This window comes from Malaya genurostris, chromosome 2 (assembly GCF_030247185.1).
Source record: "Malaya genurostris strain Urasoe2022 chromosome 2, Malgen_1.1, whole genome shotgun sequence".
NCBI classification, from domain to species: Eukaryota; Metazoa; Arthropoda; class Insecta; order Diptera; family Culicidae; genus Malaya; species Malaya genurostris.
The window spans coordinates 10,102,746-10,117,191 of NC_080571.1; positions in this window are offsets into that span (position 1 = coordinate 10,102,746).

The window sequence follows — 14,446 nt, forward strand, 5'->3', positions numbered from 1 at the left end:
AACCTCTTACTTTTTAGTCAGATCCGACTTCTGGTTTAGAAAATGCAGGGTGATTAGTATAAAAATGTCCATTTCACATAAATTAATCAGGTTTATCGGGTTTGCAGATTTGGATAGTCGATTACCAAATAAATTTATTTCAGTTTGAGCGGTATTCGGTTTTGGATTCGGAATGTACCCTCAAATTTTAATTCGCACTACAATTTCTCAAAGATGTCTACACACTGCTCAGGTGAATTTAACTGATTTCGACTACACCGATTTTAGAATTCCGGTTCCAGTATCGAATCGATTCTCAAAGCTCAATCGTTTTCTCAAAAAAGACCAAATCGAACTTCAAAAACAAATATTACAGGACTTAAGGTCCCATACAAAATTGGTGAATTTTATCCGATTCTGGAATTACAGATGATGAGTTTATAAATTTCATGTAAATTGTTTGGCGTAATAATTTATGGCCATTCGAAGCATTTTGGGCTATGCTAATTCCTGAATACCAGCTCTGGAAGTACCATAAATAATGACGAAAAACTCTAAAGTGGAACTTACTTCGACATCTCATGGAATGATCAATCGATTGTCACACGTTGTCAGATTAAAATTCGATACGATTTCGACATTACAGGGCAATGAGTGATTAAAATCTCAATTTACCGTTTAAAACGACGATAATTAATATAATGTCATGAGAACTAAAACACCTAAGAATATCCATGCAAAAACACATGCGTATTGATGAAAAAAGGTATCATCTCACTGCTAGGTGGATTAATCACGTTTTTCATCGTTCAGACCGCTAAGTGGACTAAGAAGACTTTTACCTTTTTTATATATATAAAAAATAGGTATAGAATTCGCTCAAACTTTATAAAAATATAAATATTGTCATATACCAATCGATTCAGCTCGACGAACTGAGCAAATGCCCGTGTGTGTGTGTGTTGTCAACTAAGAGGTCGAGATCTCAGAGAAGGCTGGATCGATTTTGATCAAACTAGTCGCAAATGAAAGGTCTCCCTGTCACCCAGAACGCTATTAAATGGTTTTGAGATCGGATGTTTACTTTTTGAGTTATACGAAGTTTTATGTCAAAAATTTCAGTTTTTTTAGGGTATCTGTCACAAATGCCCTTGAAAAAAGAATATATTTTCAGATTTAGATTCCGCACGGCAATACCTATCCAACAAGCCATAGATTGTTAAAATCCATCCATTTTTAACGGAGATATAGAAATTGTTGTGTTAGCGACTTTTTCTCCTATTCCAGCAATAGAAGTTTTGAGCGCTGTCTGGCAAACAAATGCTTTGGAGCTACATAAAATACGATTTTTTATACTGTTACATACATTTGTTTCTAAGTACCCAAAAGACTGTGTACAGTATGATATTATGCCTCGGACCGATTTTAGCACGGTTCGTTTTTGGCAACATAATCGTTCGAATATGACATATGAAAACCAGATGATGGCAGAATTTTCGAGTTGAAAGCAATTCCGTAATTATATTGATTTAAACTATTTACAGCAATAAATGATGGAAAAACATAACAGCCATATACCATTCGAATCAATTCGTCGAGATCAGCAAATGGGTGTGTGACAAATAATTTCACTCAATTTTTTTCGGAGATGACTCAACTGTTTTCTACAAACTCAGATTCATATGAAAAGTCGTATACTCCCAAACAAGGTTCCGGAATTATGTTTGGTTTCGACCCCTGGTTTCGGAACTACAGGATGATATGTGAAACGAAATTAAAACTGTGCAACTCATTTTTCTCGTAGTTGGCTGAACCGATCTAAGAATCAAATGAAATCTAAGAATCATCTAAGATTCAAATGAAAAGTTCTAAGATTCTATAAAACAACTTGTTTTTCAGTCAAATCCAACTTCCGGTTTTGGAGATACAGTGTGATTAGTATAAAAATGTCTATTTCACATAAATTAATTAGGTTCATCGAGTTAGCAGATTTGGATAGTCGATAACCAAATAAACTTTCACTTTCATTTTTGGTTGTTTTCAGTTTCCGTTTCGGAAGGCACCCAAAATTTTAATTCGCACTACGATTCCTCAAAGATTGAGTTTCAAACATTTTGAAACAAATGTAAACTATACAGCTACTCAGGTGAATTTATATGACTTCGGCCATACCGATTTTAGAATTCCGTTTCTCAAAGCTCAGTCGTTTTCTCAAAAAAAGCCTAATCGAATTTCATAAACAAAAGTTCAAATTAAAATAAATTCAATTTTATCCAATTCTGACTTTCGATTCTCGAATTGTAGGATGATGAATTTTTAAAATTCAAAGCAATATAGAAGATGACAATCCCGAAAAGCTTCAAAGTTGGACTCAAAAATATTGCAATTTATTCGCCATACGAATCGGTTTGGGTTATGCTGGTTCCTGAATATCGGCTCTGGAAGTACTTTAAATTACACTAAACTCTAAAGTGAAAATTACTTCGACATATAATGGAATGTTTAATCGATTGTTACACTTTTAGATTCAAATTCGATCCGATTTGCAGATACGACATTACGGAATAATGAGTGATTAAAATCTCAAATTGCCACTTAAAACGACTGACATTTAAATAATGTCATGAAAACTGAAACAGCGAAGAATATTAATGCAAAAAACACATGCGGATTGATAAAAAAAGGTATCATCTCACTGCTAGGTGGATTAAGCACGTTTTTTAGATTAGCATCACTCTTTTCAAAGTCAAAAATCAAAATCAAAAATGAGCCGAAATTAGTGTCAGAAATTATTTTATAAAAAGATAAAAAAAATCATAAGCCTATTTTGAAGAAGGCATTATCATTAAGAAGGGTCTTTTCTTTGTTAAATGTCCTACGGAAATTTTATATGCGCTGATTTTTAGAGTCTATAGAATGATCTTCAGTCGATTTTTTTAAAATGAATATTTAATAAAAGTTTAAATTTAATAAAAGTCAGTTTCCCAATACTAAACCCCGTACAAACTTTAAGCCTCGGGTGCACAAATATAGTTATGACGCGGATTTTCACGATATTTTTACGCGGATTTTCTAAGTTAAGCAAATTCCCGAAGTTACGCGGTTTTCTTACGAGAATTTCCGAAGTTATGCGGATTTCCGCAGTTTCGTGGTTTTATGCTATGCGGATTTTCAAATTTATGCGTATTGCCTTTCTCATATAGTAAGGCTATGCAATAGCTGCAATCTACTACCATTCGACTCAGTTCGACGAAATCACAAAATGTCTGTGTGTGTGTGTGTGTGTGTGTGTGTGTGTGTGTGTGTGTGTGTGTGTGTGTGTGTGTGTGTGTGTGTGTGTGTGTGTGTGTGTGTGTGTGTGAAAGAGAGAGAGAGAGAGTTTGTGTGCATGTCACAAATAATGTCACTCAATTTTCTCTCAGATGGAAGTTCTTAAGATGCCATAAAAATATCCCAATTTTCATTCGGATCAAACCTTCGGAGACAAGGTGCTCAGTATGAAAACGTCAATGTCAGGAATACTTTGTTCATAAGCTACCTCTTTATATTGGCTAGTGATTTTCTCTAGTTTGCAGACCATGATACACTTTAACCAAATAAACCGTTGATAGTCCCATAAATGATTTGCTGAATTTTATCCAAGTCCAACTATCGGTACATTCTAATCGTCATAGAGAATCGTAAATAAATTTGTAGGTCATATTAATGCACCCGGGTAGATGTAAATGGCATACAAAGATCAAAATAATAACAAATTTTACCATCATATATTGTCTTGAAGTTTCTGTGCTGTCATAGCGATACTTGATATTTTCTTGATATTTCATCTAGAGAATCAAGAAATTGTACAATACCTGTTTAGCATCTAATTTAGTTGTTGTATCTTATTTTGTTATTGATGAGTTATTCCAATTTTATTAAGTACAATTAATCCAGTAGTTCTATCTTCAAATAAAATACAATTGAATAAACTGCATCAGAATCAGATAAGACTCTTGTCATTTTAGAGGTTAAGCAGTGTGCCTTAAAATTATATTATATTATTGAATGAAAAAGAATATGCTAGAATATAAAATAACTGAAAAATTCTTCTTCTCTAAATATTTTGTTTTTGGTTTGATATTACAATAACAGAATTTTATATTTTCTTGACATTTTCTCATGAAGACTTTGTTATCAATTTTGGAGAGAGAGAGAGAGTTGGCATCACTGGGAGTGCGATGCGGTGTCCTGGTGCTACTCTCAAAAAAGTATAATTTCAATGTGTTGTTTGATACGTATAGTTAAAAATTTGGTTGAAATAGTTATTTGGAGTGGCAGTGCAAGTGTGGCAAGTGTGTGTTTAGTAGTGAGAGTGCTATTTATTGAAGAATATTGATCCGCGAAACTAAAGATGCTTAAGCGGCGAAAAGAATTTACCGTCCCAAAATTCAATGATGTTTACCTGTTAACCGATCGAAGCGCCGTTTGCATGTCAATGTTGGTGTTTTCGGATTTCTATGGAATGTGTGAAACTTTACAAGTCGATCGTGCCATTCAGACTGAAGGTCTAGGGTTTGTTCTGCAATGGACCCATTCGCGAGTGTTTATTTATTTTTTTCAGTGGTCGTGTTTTATCTCGCGTTGTTAACAGCAGAGCGAGTGAGAGAAAAAGGATACTGGTGAGGTCGTTTCTTGGAGTTTCTTGGAGACTTTCTCGACACCGCGACTCAAGCTCAGACGAAACGTGTACCCGGCGCGAAAACTAACATCCGTCCTCCCAACCCGTGGTGGGACAAAGAGTGCACAAATTTAAACGAGGAGAGAGCCTCCGCGTATAAAATATTCAGAAAAAATGGAACACCTGATAATTACCGGAATTACGCGGCGTTAGACGTTAAAATTAAGAACTTGATTAGAGCTAAGAAACGCGGTTACTGGCGCCGGTTCGTAGACGGCCTAACGAAAGAAACATCTATGAGCACTCTTTGGAACACAGCTCGACGAATGCGCAATCATAACACAACGAATAAAAGCGAGGAATATTCTAACCGCTGGATATTCGATTTCGCTAAAAAAGTATGCCCAGACTCTGTTCCGGAACAGAATATCACCCGCGCCGCGACACTAAATACAAACGAAACACCGTTTTCGATGGTAGAGCTCTCACTTGCGCTCTTGTCATGTAACAATAGAGCCCCAGGGCTAGACAGAATTAAATTCAACTTGTTGAAAAATCTGCCTCACCTCGCCAAAAGGCGCTTGTTGAGTTAATTCAATAAGTTCCTTGAGGGCAATATTGTTCCACATGACTGGAGACAAGTGAAAGTGATAGCCATTCAAAAACCAGGAAAACCAGACTCCGATCACAATTCGTATCGGCCGATTGCTATGCTTTCCTGTATTCGGAAATTGTTCGAAAAAATGATTCTGTTTCGTATAGACAATTGGGTCGAGACTAATGGCTTACTTTCAGATACACAATTTGCTTTCCGCAGAGGCAAAGGAACGAACGATTGTCTTGCGTTGCTTTCAACCGAAATTCAATTGGCATTTGCTCGTAAGGAACAAATGGCGTCAGTTTTCCTAGACATCAAGGGGGCTTTTGACTCAGTTTCCATAAATATCCTATCTGAGAAGTTGCATCAGCATGGTCTTTCACCAATTTTGAATAACTTTTTGTACAATCTATTGTCCGAGAAATACATGTATTTCACGCATCGTGATTTGTCGACAATACGATTCAGTTACATGGGTCTTCCTCAGGGCTCATGCTTAAGCCCCCTTTTATACAATTTTTACGTAAACGACATCGATAAATGTATCAACACATCTTGCACGCTGAGACAACTTGCCGATGACAGCGTTGTGTCCATTATAGGACCCAAAGCTGGCGATCTGCAAGGGCCTTTACAACTTATCCACATGGGCTCTTCAAATGAGTGTCGAGTTCTCTACGGAGAAAACTGAGTTGGTTATATTTTCAAGGAAGCGAGAACCAGCACAACTACAGCTTCAACTAGGGGGTAAAAACATAGCTCAGGTCTTCACATTTAAAAATCGCGGGGTCAGGTTCGACTCCAAAGGCACCTGGGGATGTCACATTAGGTATCTGAAACAAAAATGCCAGCAGAGAATTAATTTTCTTCGTACAATAACCGGAACTTGGTGGGGTGCCCACCCAGGAGACCTGATCAGGCTGTACCAAACAACGATATTGTCAGTGATGGAATACGGATGCTTTTGCTTCCGATCCGCGGCGAACACTTATTTCATCAAGCTGGAAAGAATCCAGTATCGTTGCTTGCGCATTTCCTTAGGTTGCATGCAATCTACCCATACGATGAGCCTCGAAGTGCTGGCGGGCGTTCTTCCACTGAAAAACCGGTTCTGGGATCTCTCATATCGTTTGCTCATTCGATGCGACATTTTGAATCCTCTGGTGATTGAAAACTTCGAAAGGTTAGTTGAGCTTAATTCTCAAACCCGTTTGATGTCCTTGTATTTTGATTACATGGCTCAGAATATTAATCCTTCTTCGTTTGTTTCCGACCGTGCTCGTTTCTTGGATACTTCTGATTCTACTGTGTTTTTCGACACATCCATGAGAGAAGAGATTCGTGGAATTCCGGAACACGTACGCCCTCTAGTGGCCCCTAATATCTTTTATAATAAATTTAAAACAGTCAACTGTGAAAAGGTGTTTTACACTGATGGATCAAACATCGACAGGTCCACAGGCTTCGGCAACTTCAATCAGAACATCACCGCTTCATACAAACTCAGTGATCCGGGTTCAGTTTACGTCGCAGAATTAGCTGCTATTCAGTACACCCTCGAGATCATTGAAACCTTTCCCAAAGACCATTACTTCATTGTCACGGACAGTCTAAGTTCAATAGAAGCTCTCCGCGCAGTGAAACCAGGAAAGTATCCCCCATATTTCCTGGGGAAAATACGGGAACACTTGCGAACTTTATCTGAACGGTCTTATTTAATATCGTTAGTCTGGGTCCCTTCGCATTGTTCCATTCCGGGCAATGAAAAGGCAGACTCATTGGCTAAGGTGGGCGCATTAGAAGGTGATGTTTATGAAAGACCAATCTGCTTCAATGAATTTTTCAGTATCTCTCGTCAGAAAACTCTCGAAAGTTGGCAAACTTCATGGAGCAATGGCGAACTGGGACGATGGCTACACTCCATTATTCCTAAGGTATCGACGAAACCTTGGTTCAAAGGGATGAACGTGAGTCGTGATTTCATTCGCGTTATGTCACGGCTCATGTCAAATCACTATACATTCAACGCACATCTCCGACGTATCGGGATCGTAGAGAACGGGCTCTGCACCTGTGGCGACGGTTATCAGGACATCGAGCATGTCGTGTGGTCGTGCGTAGAGTATCGCGACGCCAGGTCGAAGCTACTGGAATCCCTCAGGGCCCGAGGTAGACCGCCTGAGGTGCCGGTTCGGGATGTGTTGGCGAGTCGGGATAGTTCATATATGCTTCTGATATACCAGTTCCTCAAACACATTAATATACAAGTGTAATCTGTTACATCTTGCTTAGAAAGTTCCTCCTGTTTATCGACGTTGTTTCAACTGTGACTAAGAATAATTTTCACCTGCAGGTTCGACACTAACTTCCGCCGATTATCCCGATTCCTCATCTGTCCACCATCTTCATCGGAACTAACAAGATCTTTTTGCTGTCATTAACCTTTTCGCTTCCCCCCTCCCCGTCTCTTCTCCATCTCGATGTCAACTAATTAGATCTCTGTCGTTCTTGGTCATTTCGTTCCCATATCCCCATTTTACTTCGTTTTCCGCAATATTTACTTCTCTATATTTTTTCGTTCTCTTATGTAACATCACCATCATCGCCTGCGGAAGGCCGCTCTAGTTTATCAACAGCATGCGGGCCACCCGCCGGGTATTCGTAACCCGGGGGTGTTTGCCGCGGACCCACACGGACCGAAGAATGCGGCCAACGTCATCTGGAAGACTCATAACATATTCCATCCACCAGCCGGTGCCGATCGCCAGCTGAAGGCTGGATCTGCCAAAGTCGACCACTGCGACCCCAATACAACATTATCTAATTATACTATCCTAGTTTTAAGTTAGCCGTTAATGAAATTAGAAAAAAGCCCTTGGCACCTTAGAGCTTCAGCAGTGTGCCTTAAAAATTATATTATTGAATAAAAAGAAATATTTCTCCTGAGTATCGAAAATCAGGTATTGTTGAGATCATATTGTTTACCAATTCTTTTTCCCTCCATACTAACAAATCTCCTATCCCGTGATGCTCGTGGTACCCGCGGTCTCCAGAAACAGCGAGTATCGGACTAACATTCCTTTCTTTTCCTCAGTAGCACAGCCTTTGGTCGTAGCCAGCGTCGTTATTGATCATTCAATAAACAGTTAGGAGTGAGTTTGTATGTAGAGTTATCACTAACTTAAATTCAAATGTAGTATATCAATGTAGCAGTGTTATGCAACAGAAATCTTGAAAACTAGTTCCCAAACATTTTTAAATTTTAGTATTTTGAGGAATTTCTGCTGTAGTATACAGGAGAAAATGAAGTTGAGAAAGGCATCATTACACCACTAGGTGGATTAAAACAACGGCAACGCAATTATTCCAGTTTGAGAAATGATACCGAGTATGTGACATAAACACTGCAGCATGCTCTTGTGAACTACTCGAATCAATCTGAATTAATTGGTGTCCAAAATGAGACGAAATTAGTGTAAGACATTATTTAATAAAACGATAAAATTTATTTTCGTGAGACTGAAGAGAAAGGCATCATCACACCACTAGGTGGATTAAGAAGAACTTTGGTGGCAGTAGGCACAATTCGTCTACGGGCAAATAATATTGGAATCCGTGATCCAGAAAGAAAATGACGCATCATGATTGCAGAAAACAATTATTTTTAGTTACTTATCGTTACATCTGGCTAGTCAAAATATTTCAATATTTTTAAATTAATGAATTAATAGTTGTGATGCTACATTCATTACAACACCAGATATTTTGTAATAAGCTTAACCCATTCGTCCTACAGAGTGCGAAGAATTGAAATAAGTAGCATATTTTATTAAGAATAATTAATTACAAAAAATATATGTTGTAACGGTTAAGATTTGTTCATCTCTTACCAAACATGCTGGCTATAGAAAGTAAAAACTCCAACGATAAAATGTGCAATTTTGACAGAGTCAGCTACTTCATTACTTTTTCCCGCTAATAAATTATTCCATCCATCAGAATTCGGTGAAAATGAGATGAAATACCAGTCCATCAGCTTCATCCAGACATTTTACCCTGTTCCTGTCAAACTCATCGCTGGGCGAACTTTGCTAGGAAAAAAATTTGGCCGGTTCGATAGTTACTTTCACAAGCCCGTAAATTGAATGGAAACATTGTTTCTGGTCGCTTGTTCGAACTCTCGTCGGTTCGTCGGAATGAAAAATCACGGCACTTCCCTGGAACGAACCGGTCAACGATGGAAAGATAAGTCCATCAGCGATATTACCGGAACCAAAGTTTCGCATAACGCAGCAAATTCGATGGAAGCGAATTCAATGGACCGGTTTTACAAGGGGAAAAGTTTACTCTTCCTTCCTTCCTTCCGTTCATCCTTCCAAAGCATTCGCTCGCTGGCTTGGTCATCTCCGGTTCTCCGCTCCGTTGAACTCGTACGTCATCTCCATCGTCATCGCCATTCACCGAGGACACTTTGTTTACTTTCAGTTGACGCGGCAAGTTGCACGCCAAACTCATCGGGAAAAGGGGAAACCTTTCCTAGGCAACTTGCTCGGATGAGTTTCTCGTTCTTGTATATTGAATTGGGAAGTGTTTTCGACTTACGCCCGAAGAAAATTGAAAACTTTCCATAACTTTACGATGCCATGCGGAAACAAAATCGAAATTTTATTTAACTTGCACCGGACGACCGCCATTTCGTTCCGAAGCTCCATTAAGCACTTGAACGTTAATTCAATAGAATGTTAGCGAACATATTTCCCGGTGAGAGAGAGCGAGAGAAATGCAACAGACCGCCCCACCCACAACAGACAGAATGTTTCATAAATGACAGCAAACAGCGTTATTGAATTATAAGCTCGGCATACGATTCCGAAAGCAAGCCAATAATAATGGATAAACTTGGCCAGTTGACGGTGGGTTCCGCAGGTACCGTACGGTCTGGTCTGACATCCGGCTGGTGTTCGAAATCGCACATCAGTGAGACCGGTTCCATCCGCTTGGCGGCCATTAAAACCGCCAGTTGTCGTCGTTGTCGTTGTCATACACCGCCACTGAATCCTGTGTTTGTGGTGGAAAATTTGCCTCTGCAAATGGACGGTAGCCAATCTGTGTTTATTGAATTTCTGCACGACCAATTGAACGAAAACTGCCGCGGACGGTGTCTATTGTTTCTCTAAACATACAGCACAACTGAAACGCTGAGGATCGGTTCGTTGTCCGATATTAATTGAGTACAAATTCTGTGGATGGTATCGGTTAACATTCGTATCGTATGGACCCTGTAGAATAGATATTTTGTTGATTTTCAACGTCACATTGTAACATACCGAAGTCCTTTCGAATCGAACTTAAAAAGCCGTGCATCATCGTGAAAAATGGCTGTAAAATATGCAAGAGTGCGGTAGAAAAACCTCCCCCGGCACATGATCTAATCCTTCCGAGCCCGTTCTCGAACCATATATCAATGTGGTGTAACAAATGCAAGCTTCACAACTGCTGATCCTTGAAAAATAACAACGTATGGAAATTCTTCCAGGCGAGTGAGGTTGAATTACTTCTACACGCAGAGTGCAAATTGAATTTGAATCTGATCCTGCGTTGCTGCTGCTGCTGCTGCCATAACCCGTCTCTGCAGTGCAGAATACCAACGAGTGTGGAGTCCCAGTTCCCATACGACGCCTTTTGCAAACAAAGATGAGCGGCAGAGGACGCCGGCCTGCTGCTCCGTTTCCATGTCAGGCGGAAATGAGAAAATGAAGAAATACTTCCTTCGGATCACGTTAGGGTCCCGTGCGAAGACGGAATCGCCCCCTCCCGTTCTGATTTACATAATTTTAATGAAGTTAGTTTCTGTTCTTCCGCTCAGCCGTGCATGAAGTTGAAGACGAACTTTTGCAACCGTGGATCGGTTTGCGGTGGATTGGCCGGATTGGCAGCTAAGGTCTCTAAAACCGCGATTGCTTCTCGTTTTACGAGAATCCTTTTCCCCCTTTCCCCGCGGTGTCAGAAGGATATGTTGAGGGATATGATTTGTGGATTCGCTGCTCCGGCACAATAGCACCTGTTTGTTTTAAAAGCAAGCAGCATGATTGAGAATCACTACATCACGCTTCCCTCGCCTCGTCGTGGTTGTCTGTATAGTAATGATTCATTGTTTGTTTAGGATTCTCTGCTGGAAATGTGATGTGATGTGGGTGTATTGCGAGGATGAACCCGCCTTCTCGCATGAAAGGCTGGAACACTAGTCTGTTAACGAAAGGAGAATTGTTTTCGCATGCTAATGGATGCGAAAGCTGAAAAGGGTTCAGCAATAATAATAATCGATTGTTGAGCAGCGCAGCAGCGAGTGAAGTTGATTGAGAGCTTTGATGAATAGTAGGAAGAACACAACGAAGATGATCCTAATACCTTCGGTTTGCCATCACACAACTCAATCCAGTTGAACCGATTTTAATTAAATTAATAACGAAGGGACCGTTTTACTGTAATTCTCGAAGAACTTCGCTACTCCAATGAACAATTACAATGTTTTTTTCGGAATCCGATTTTCACAAACTTAGATTCAAATGAAAGGTCTTGTGGTCCCATACAAAATTCCTGAATATCATTTGGATCCGACTTCCGGTTCCGGAATTATAGGGTAAAATGTGCAAAAAATTGTGAAAATAAGTGCACTAACTTTTCTCAGAGATGGCGCGACCGATTTCCACAAACATAGATTCAAATGAAAGGTCTTAAGGTCCCATACAAAATCCCTGAATATTATTTGGATCCGACTCCCGGTTCGGGAGTTATGGGGTAAAATGTGCAAAAAAAATAAAATATATGTTCTAACTTTTCTCATAGAATCCTGTGGTCCCATACGTTATTCCTGAATTTCATGCGGATCCGACTTCCGGATCCGGAAATATAGGGTAAAGTGGGTTAAAAATTGTATACCATCACTGAAAATGGGGAAAAATCTTAATTTTTTTTCTAAATCAACCTCAAATGTTTTCCAATTGATAGTTTTTATCAGTAGACGGTCGAACAAAACGATTTCGGTTATTCTTTCAAGAATCGAAGAAAATCATTTTGAAGAATACCACAGTATTATATATGATAGTATGATTGATATGAGAAAGGCATCATTACACCACTAGGTGAATTAAAACAGGTTTTTTATGCTCAAATTACAGCATGCTGTGCGTTTGGCTGCCAGTTTTCGTTTGTTTGCTCGTTTGTGCGGTTGAAATTCTGCGTTTTCAAAATGTCGCGTATTGAAAAGGAAGTGAAAATTAAGGTTCTGAACACAAGGCTAAGCGAGAAGGGTATTATAATGCGAAAATTGGCGAAGCGGTTTGGAATTCATCATGTCAGTGTTAAAACCATCATTACCAAGTTTGGAGAACACTATTCTTTGGATGAGCTACCACGAAGAGGTAGAAAATCCGGTTCTTCCAACCCGAAACTGGACCAGAGTGTGGTATCTCTAATCATGAAGAACAAATCAATGTCAATACGTGATTTTGCCAAAACAGCAGAAACGAGTGTCGGAATGATCCAGCGTATCAAGAAGCGAAATCACCACCAAGTAACAGCAAATCTCGAAACAAAGTGTAGAACAGAAGAAGCGAGCAGCAACAAGGGCCCGGAAATTGCAGTCGCGTTTTTTTGCAGTGTCAGGATGCATGCGTTTTTATGGACGATGAGACTTATGTAAAAGAAGACTAAAAAACCCTTCCAGGTCCACAATACGTTACTGTCGTCGTTGGGGAGGATGTGAGCAATGCGGACAGGTCGATTCAAGTGGAGAAATTCGGTTGAAAGATACTGGTATGGCAAGCAATATGTTTCTGTGGTTTGAAGTCAACCATTTTTTACACTACCGGAACTTTAAATGCAGAAATCTATCGATCTGAGTGTCTCCAGAAGAGATTGCTGCCTTTATTTAAAAAGCATAGTACACCTCCACTGTTTTGGTGGAATTTAGTCGCGGCTCACTATGCCAAATCCACTCGCAATTGGATTGCGGAAAAGGGTATATAACTTTCGTTGAGAAAAATATCAATCCACCAAATTACTCTCAGCTTCGGCCCATCGAACCTTACCGGGCAATAGTGAAGAGGGTCTTCAAGAAGGCAGCTGGGAACTTGCAGGAGTTAAAAAAATGGACTCAAGCGTGCAAAAAATGCGCTGCAACACTTGTCCGGAACTTGATGAAGAGCGTTCGATCAAAAGTTCGTACAATAAAGGATCAATTTTTAGTTTGAATAAAATATCGTTTTCTATGATGATTTGAAAGAAAAATTTGTGGATAGCTTATTTTCGATACACTCTTTATTTTTAAGGACGAAAATCGACTTATATTCTCACATATATTACAGCATAAATTCTTCAATTTCAAATTCAGTTCAAGGGACTCAAATTGTATCACAAGAATATATTCGGCGAAATTCACCCATTCCATTGACCATCTCCAAACTTTCAGAAAATCATATCAGATATACCATATCCAAATGCACGCATCTTCCTTTTAACGCTAATCATAAGGTCTAATAACGGGTGTTTTTTCAGGTGGTTTGTTTTTTCAGTAAGAATTACTCTATTGTCTGAAAGTTCTTTTAATAGTGTAGTGACGTTTCTACTCAGTATTGTTTGGCAAATCATCATGAATAAATTAACTCCAGAACAACGCTTCCACACGGAACGACCGAAATTATCTGTGAGCCTAATTCGTATTACAGTTTTTGAATTAGTTGATTTCAACAACAAAATTTCCAAAACAACTATGAAATTAGTTAAAATTGAGAATTTACATTGCTGAAAAAACTCTTATTTTTAGAGAATGAGTTTAGTTGGCGAATATCCTGGACACAAACCAGCAATATTTCAATCCAACACAAAATTCTCATTGACAACTAATTTTGTTATTAAAATCAGAAATTTTGTTTCTATTTATCTATCACCATCATTACTGAAGGACAACGCAAAGAAAACAAAAACGAAATTGGTTTTATTAACAAGTTTATTAGCCAAAAATTCATGAGAAGTGTCAAAGCAAAACAATCCATTAAAAAGCTAAAAAGGACAGTCTTGTTGAAACTGCTTACAAATTGTTCAGATGTTTTTCGCATTTGTTACGATATATCCATATATAAATTTCTTAACCGATATGTAAAAATGACGTCAACTCTTAGTGGAAAGTGTGTTTATTCAGAATTATTGCG